The following is a 5,919-nucleotide window of genomic DNA, read 5'->3' as shown; positions in this document are numbered from 1 at the left end:
AGTCCAAAATCCTTCGTAAAATCCTTAATGCTCCTTACTTTGTCACAAATCAAATCATCCATCAGGACCTCAATGCCCCATATGTTGCCGATTTGGTCAGAACCAGATACCAATCCTTCCATGATAAACTTCCCAGCCACCCAAATCAACTCGTTTCTAACCTGGCTTCTCCTTCACTACCTATCAATTCTCCTAGGCGTCTGAAGCCCTACTCAGGATTTTTTTCAAACTTAAAATTATGCGCGGGAGTGACGGACCCACCCTATGAAAACCACGTCAGGAAACGCGCAATGTATTTCTTCTAAAGTACATCCCGCGAGGCCTTGGACCTCCACGGTCTGTCGCGCCAATAATATATATATATAAAATAATTATGAATCGTTCTGTTACCAAAATCTCACTTGTTATAATCATTTTATTTAAGTCATTCTGAAGTTTCCGTGACTTGCAAGATTTATACATAGTTTTACTCAAATTACGAAACGAAAAAGTAATTAAAAAACACTAAATTCACATATTACTTCAACATATTGCCACTAATACATAAATACATGTATTTTTTATATTAAAAAAAAGAAAGGATTGTAAATTATAGCTATGACCCTCTTTCCTGATAGTATGTCAATGCCTGTTGTCATTTACAGATGAAACCTTGTCTAATCCAATAAAAACAATTTTGAAGCAAAATTCATATTTTAGTCTAAATTAGACTGAACATAGTCAGAAACAAAAAGGATAATAAAAAATTTCTTGGGACCTTATAAGTATTTAAAGGTTTAAGTTTGCTTTAGTAGATGCTAGAACCATATTTCTGTTTTTAACTGAAATCTTCATTAAATATTTTAATTGTTACTAAATGACTATAAAACTATGCGCCTAACAGAACAGATTGCCTTCTTCTAATTCGATAAAATATGCTACGGTTTGAGACCAAAATAATTTCTCTACAACCATTATTTTCTAACAAAAATTGATCATTTTTCAAACAGTCTCTTATTTTGTGAATTATCGTCAAAAATATTCTTTCAACGAGAAAAATCATGTTGAATGAATTCAAAGCAAATTTTACCTTAGGATAATGTTTTGAACTCTTAAAAATGTCAAAAAAAAAATAAAAGTTGTAAATTCTAATTAAAAGAGTAAATATAAAATGCAGATTTTGCAAAAGAAATTTATTTATTTGTTATTTGTTCTTAAGGAATGGAGTAATTACCACTTGGGCAGTTTTTTTTATTTTTGAGAACAATTGTTATTAGATAAGTATCATTGTTTATAGATTTTTTTTTTTTTAATAGGAAAATTATTGCAAAATTTATGCTTCCCGGCTGCATTGTTTTCGCCAGCAATTTACCCAGCATAAGGCATCCAATGAAACAATTGATTGTTAAAATAATACATATTTATATAGGATAATTTAAATTATTCTAAATTACATAGTAGCAATACCAATAGTGACATTTTTAATCAATTTTTTTTTTTTGTTTTTTATTCTTCCTTTCATTTTCATTTGTTTTTCTCATTATTTCCTATATCTGTCTAATTTCATTTTCTCTACTTACTAAATACTTTTTTTTCCTTTAGCAAATATAAATTAGAATGGATCTAAAATACGAGTCGTTAAAAACTTAAATATAGTCATGATACACAAATAAAAATCTGATGTAGTTTCGGAACTAACCAGCTAACTGATGTAACATTAAATTAAAATTTTAAAAAATAGATAAAAAATTATTAAAAGGGCGATACAATAAAATAATAGCTGTATTGAGTATAAAATATAAAATATATAGTATATAAAATATAAAAATATTATAACGTATATAATCTTTATTACAATACAACGATAAAACTTATTTAAGCAGTTATTTTCTATAAAAGCTTCTTAATGATTCTGGTTATCCTCTACCTCAATGGAACCGTTAAGTCTAAAAAAATTCTTATGGGATTTGTGGAAAATTAATTAAATTTACGTCGAATTAATTTTACAACAATGTTTTCTGTAGACGAAAATGTTTGACGAAATTTCGTCAAATGTGAGACAGTCAAAAATATATTTGACGTTTTGGATTAAATGATTTTTGAAGAGTTAGCAATAATCGTGGAGAGCCCATTGCCCATTCGAAACCAAAATGGGCTCTCTTTAATGGTTTCATAATTTTACCTTTATCGAAGAAGACTGATTTAAAAAAAAAAAAAAACAGTTAAATATTATTTTTATCAATTTATTATTCATTCATTATTCATCAATTATTTATTGATTTTAATATTTAAAATTAAATTACGTAAAATCCTTGATGCTCCTTATTACGTCACAAATAAACTCATTCATAAAGACCTTAACATCCCATTCGTTGCAGATTTGACCCAAAACAGATATGCGTCTTTTTATTCCAAACTCCTTAACCATCCTAACCCATTAATTCTTAATCTTTCATCCTTAACAATCCCTGATAATCCTCAGGCGTCTGAAAAGAAGATGGCCACGGGACCTTCTAGTTTAAATTAATGTTTGAAGTACCACCAATGGGTGGTTCCTTCCCAAGATTTTCAAGTGTATATGAAACATACTACATATTTACCTGTTGTATTATTTTGTACAGTTGTAACTTACAATAAATAAATAATAAAAAAAAAAATTAAATTAGTATCAAACAGGTAGTATATTTCTCATGCCTAAAATTCGGACAGTTTGTTGAAATCCCTAACACAAGATGGTGGAGAATAAACCAAGATTTACAACTACCTGTGTAGAAATATGCCTAGGTGAATCTTATTTTTAAAATTATCCTTGACGAAATAAAAGTATATTAACTAAGTTACATCTTCAAAAATACTTTTACAAATTACAATTTTTTTTTTTTTTTAGGTAGTTGAGGAAGCATAATGTATAAGTTTTCTTCAGAGTCGCACCTAATTTACATGCAGAGGAAGAAAATTAAGCTTGACACACGCTAACCTCCAAATCTAACGCACGGAACATAAGAGCCTACAATTGGAACAACTATTTCCAATGAAAAGACTATTCTCTGGTGATGAAGTTTTAGTTTTACGCTCGTGACAGTTCGAACACCACTTGAAGGAAGTTAAGATAAAAATGCACTAAAGATGCCCTCGTTCTCTTTATCGCTTCTCTTTCAAATGAGGCAAACAAGTGCATTTTGTAGCTAAGAGTCTTATCAATCCTTATGCACATTTGCATTCGTGTGTGCATGTGCAGTCAGGGACCGGTGTAAAGGTCCTATGTCTTTATGCATGAAATAGTGCATTTAGCGGTGTGTCGTGCAATATATTTTTTATTGTTAGCCACCTCAATTTTTTTCAGTCTCAGTTTGGTGATATGTATCTATATACACATAACTTGAATGTAACATAACACTTTGTTTCAAATATGCATGTTTGTTATGAACTTGACATTTTCTGTAATCCGATATTGCTAGCTTGAATTAAATAAACTATTATGTAATATGTATAAACTGTAATGTAATATTTCTTAAGATGATTGTAGGATATATATAACATAAGCAAAAGCATCTTGAAATATCAAGCTTGGCAATACGAAAAGGATAAGGATGGAGAACTTCCATCGCACCTTAAACATCATAGCAACCAACCTTTTAAATTTCAAAAGAAAGCTATTGTACATGAACTTTGAAATTAAAGCTAAAGTCGAAATTGTAAAAACTTTAAAATCTAACAATTTAGTACAATATTTGTTCATATATTTTTTTGTTTTTTTAATAAAAGAAATTAGTATAGGATTCCCGTCAATTAATCCAAAGATTAAGATAGATTTTAATCTTCCTCTCTAACATTCTCTCCCACTCCCTTCCCGACTTCCTATTCCTCTCCTTACTCTCTCTCAATATTAAATATTATGCTATATTATTAATTTAACGTTTAATTAATTATATATTTATGCCTTTCACAAGCTTTTTCGTGTCATTACTAAAATTATAAAAGCTTCAGTATTAAATTTTCTATTGATATAATTAAGAATGGATACGAAGCAAATGCTGTACAGTATCCGCAATACCGATACAGAGACACTCAGACGGATTGTCTTTGTATTATATCCACAGCTATAAAACTGTAGCTACATCAACCGTAGTTTTTATGAATTATTAGCTAATTTAGTTGCATGAATTAGTTATGGAACAACTGATCTTTTAATTACAGCTATTTTTTTCTCATCTCTGAAAGGCAGCAATTTGATTTTAAAGGTTTTAAAGGTAAATGGACCATTGTCCAAAACAATACAGAGCAGTTTTAAGCATTTATAAGAATTTATGTTATTTAACTATTAACAACTATTGAATAAAATCGTTTTGATTCAACTCTCCTACCAATGATTTTGTAAATACATAGTTATTAGCACAATTTAAACTAGCGGATTTTAATTTTAATTATACTCTAAGGAAGCTCAGTTATAATTAAATTATTATAATATAAATTCAGGTATACAATTTTTATTCCGGTAATTGGGTCAAAATACAAAATTTGGTGCTAAGTAATCCAAATTTCACTGTACAGTTATTATGTTTTAGAGACTTTTGCATATTATTAGCTAAGTACCAGCGCCTGATTATAATTCAGGATAGATAGGAATGTTGCTGAGAATCGATTTCAGATTCCGACAACTAAACGAGAAGGATTGCGCGCTATGATTCCAAATAGATTGATGAAGTGAATTGATTTAGTAAGTGCAACCCAGAATAAATTAATAAGTTCAATTAATTATATTCATTTTAATTGCTAGATAAATTATTTTTTTCTCTACATTAAGAAAACAAAAAAAAATATTTGATTTTCGCGTCGAAGACTCCAACCCACACGCTAATATTGACAGACTACAAGAAAAGCCAGCGACAAACCCACACAGCGCCGAGCTATCGCGTGGGATCGCGCCAGCCAGATCCTAGATTATCGTTGCCAATTATCGTTGAAATATCGTTTACAAGACGTTTAATGTACGACGTTTGCTCTTCTGGGGCTGTAACTCAGATGCTCTGTAGCACTTTGTTGTCTTGCCCACTTATAGTTAAACTCAAATGTCTAGTTTGTAATTTCAAACCACTCTTGCGTTTAGGTTCGTGTATTTTCTTTACAGATGATTGATAAGCTAGTAGTCAATAGAACAGAACTCTTTATTTATTTTTTCGCCCGTTTAACATTTCATTTTTTGTTTACCTCCTTCTAGTAATTTCTGACATAGGAGGGAAGAGTATCATATAGGTAACCAACTTATTCTAACCCGAATGGGAGGATGGGATTTTCATTCTATAGAGCCACCACGTAATTAAAATCAACTTGCCCAGACGGGAATTGAACCGGCGCAGCTATAGACATGAGATTTCTAAGGCGATGCCCCTCCACGCATTTAACCACCCTTTACGAGCATTATACCAATTTTATAGTTTCTGTCCCGGAATTTTAGTATTTTTCCATTTTAGATTATCTATAGATGGCCAATTAGGATCAATAGCTAATTAGAACATAGTGGGTTTTAGGGGTGTTGCAAAGTTGCAACAATTACAGCGACCCTAATAATTCATCATGCCTCATCGAAATTCCACCAATCCAACCGACCGGAAGTGTTAACTGATGGAGTGTATAGTTTTTCACAAAGTTTTTAAGATGTTCGATACTAACGTTAGTAAACATTCTTGACCAGTACATTCTTGATTGTAAAAAATATGTTACAACTTTATTATTATGAATAATTTACAATTTCATTTTGCAAGATAAGACTACAAGAATATACATAGAAACTTTTATTAAAAAAAAAAATACAAAGCAAATAAGGAACGTAGTAAACTATAAGCACTTATATGTACAAATGAATACAATAATAATTAATAGCAAGCACAGTAATGAGTGATAGGATGAAAAATTTACCTCTGAAGTAATAATTAAAGATAT

At 30.2% G+C, this 5,919-nt stretch overlaps 1 long non-coding RNA gene across 1 annotated transcript in view; it reads left to right on the top strand.

Moving 5' to 3' along the window:
* The window catches only part of LOC136797004 (uncharacterized), a 19,695-nt gene extending 16,030 nt beyond the window's left edge, over positions 1-3,665 (top strand). The window contains exon 3 of the long non-coding RNA XR_010844798.1: positions 2,867-3,665. This is a non-coding gene — a long non-coding RNA (uncharacterized lncRNA). The remainder of the gene's footprint in view (positions 1-2,866) is intronic.
* The last annotated feature ends 2,254 nt before the right edge of the window (positions 3,666-5,919 follow it).

Source organism: Halyomorpha halys, unplaced genomic scaffold (genome assembly GCF_000696795.3).
Source record: "Halyomorpha halys isolate HHAL.00 unplaced genomic scaffold, Hhal_1.1 Scaffold397.1, whole genome shotgun sequence".
In the NCBI taxonomy this organism is placed as follows: domain Eukaryota; kingdom Metazoa; phylum Arthropoda; class Insecta; order Hemiptera; family Pentatomidae; genus Halyomorpha; species Halyomorpha halys.
The sequence above is the reverse complement of the archived record's forward strand: the minus strand, read 5'-3'. Positions and strand labels throughout refer to the sequence as shown.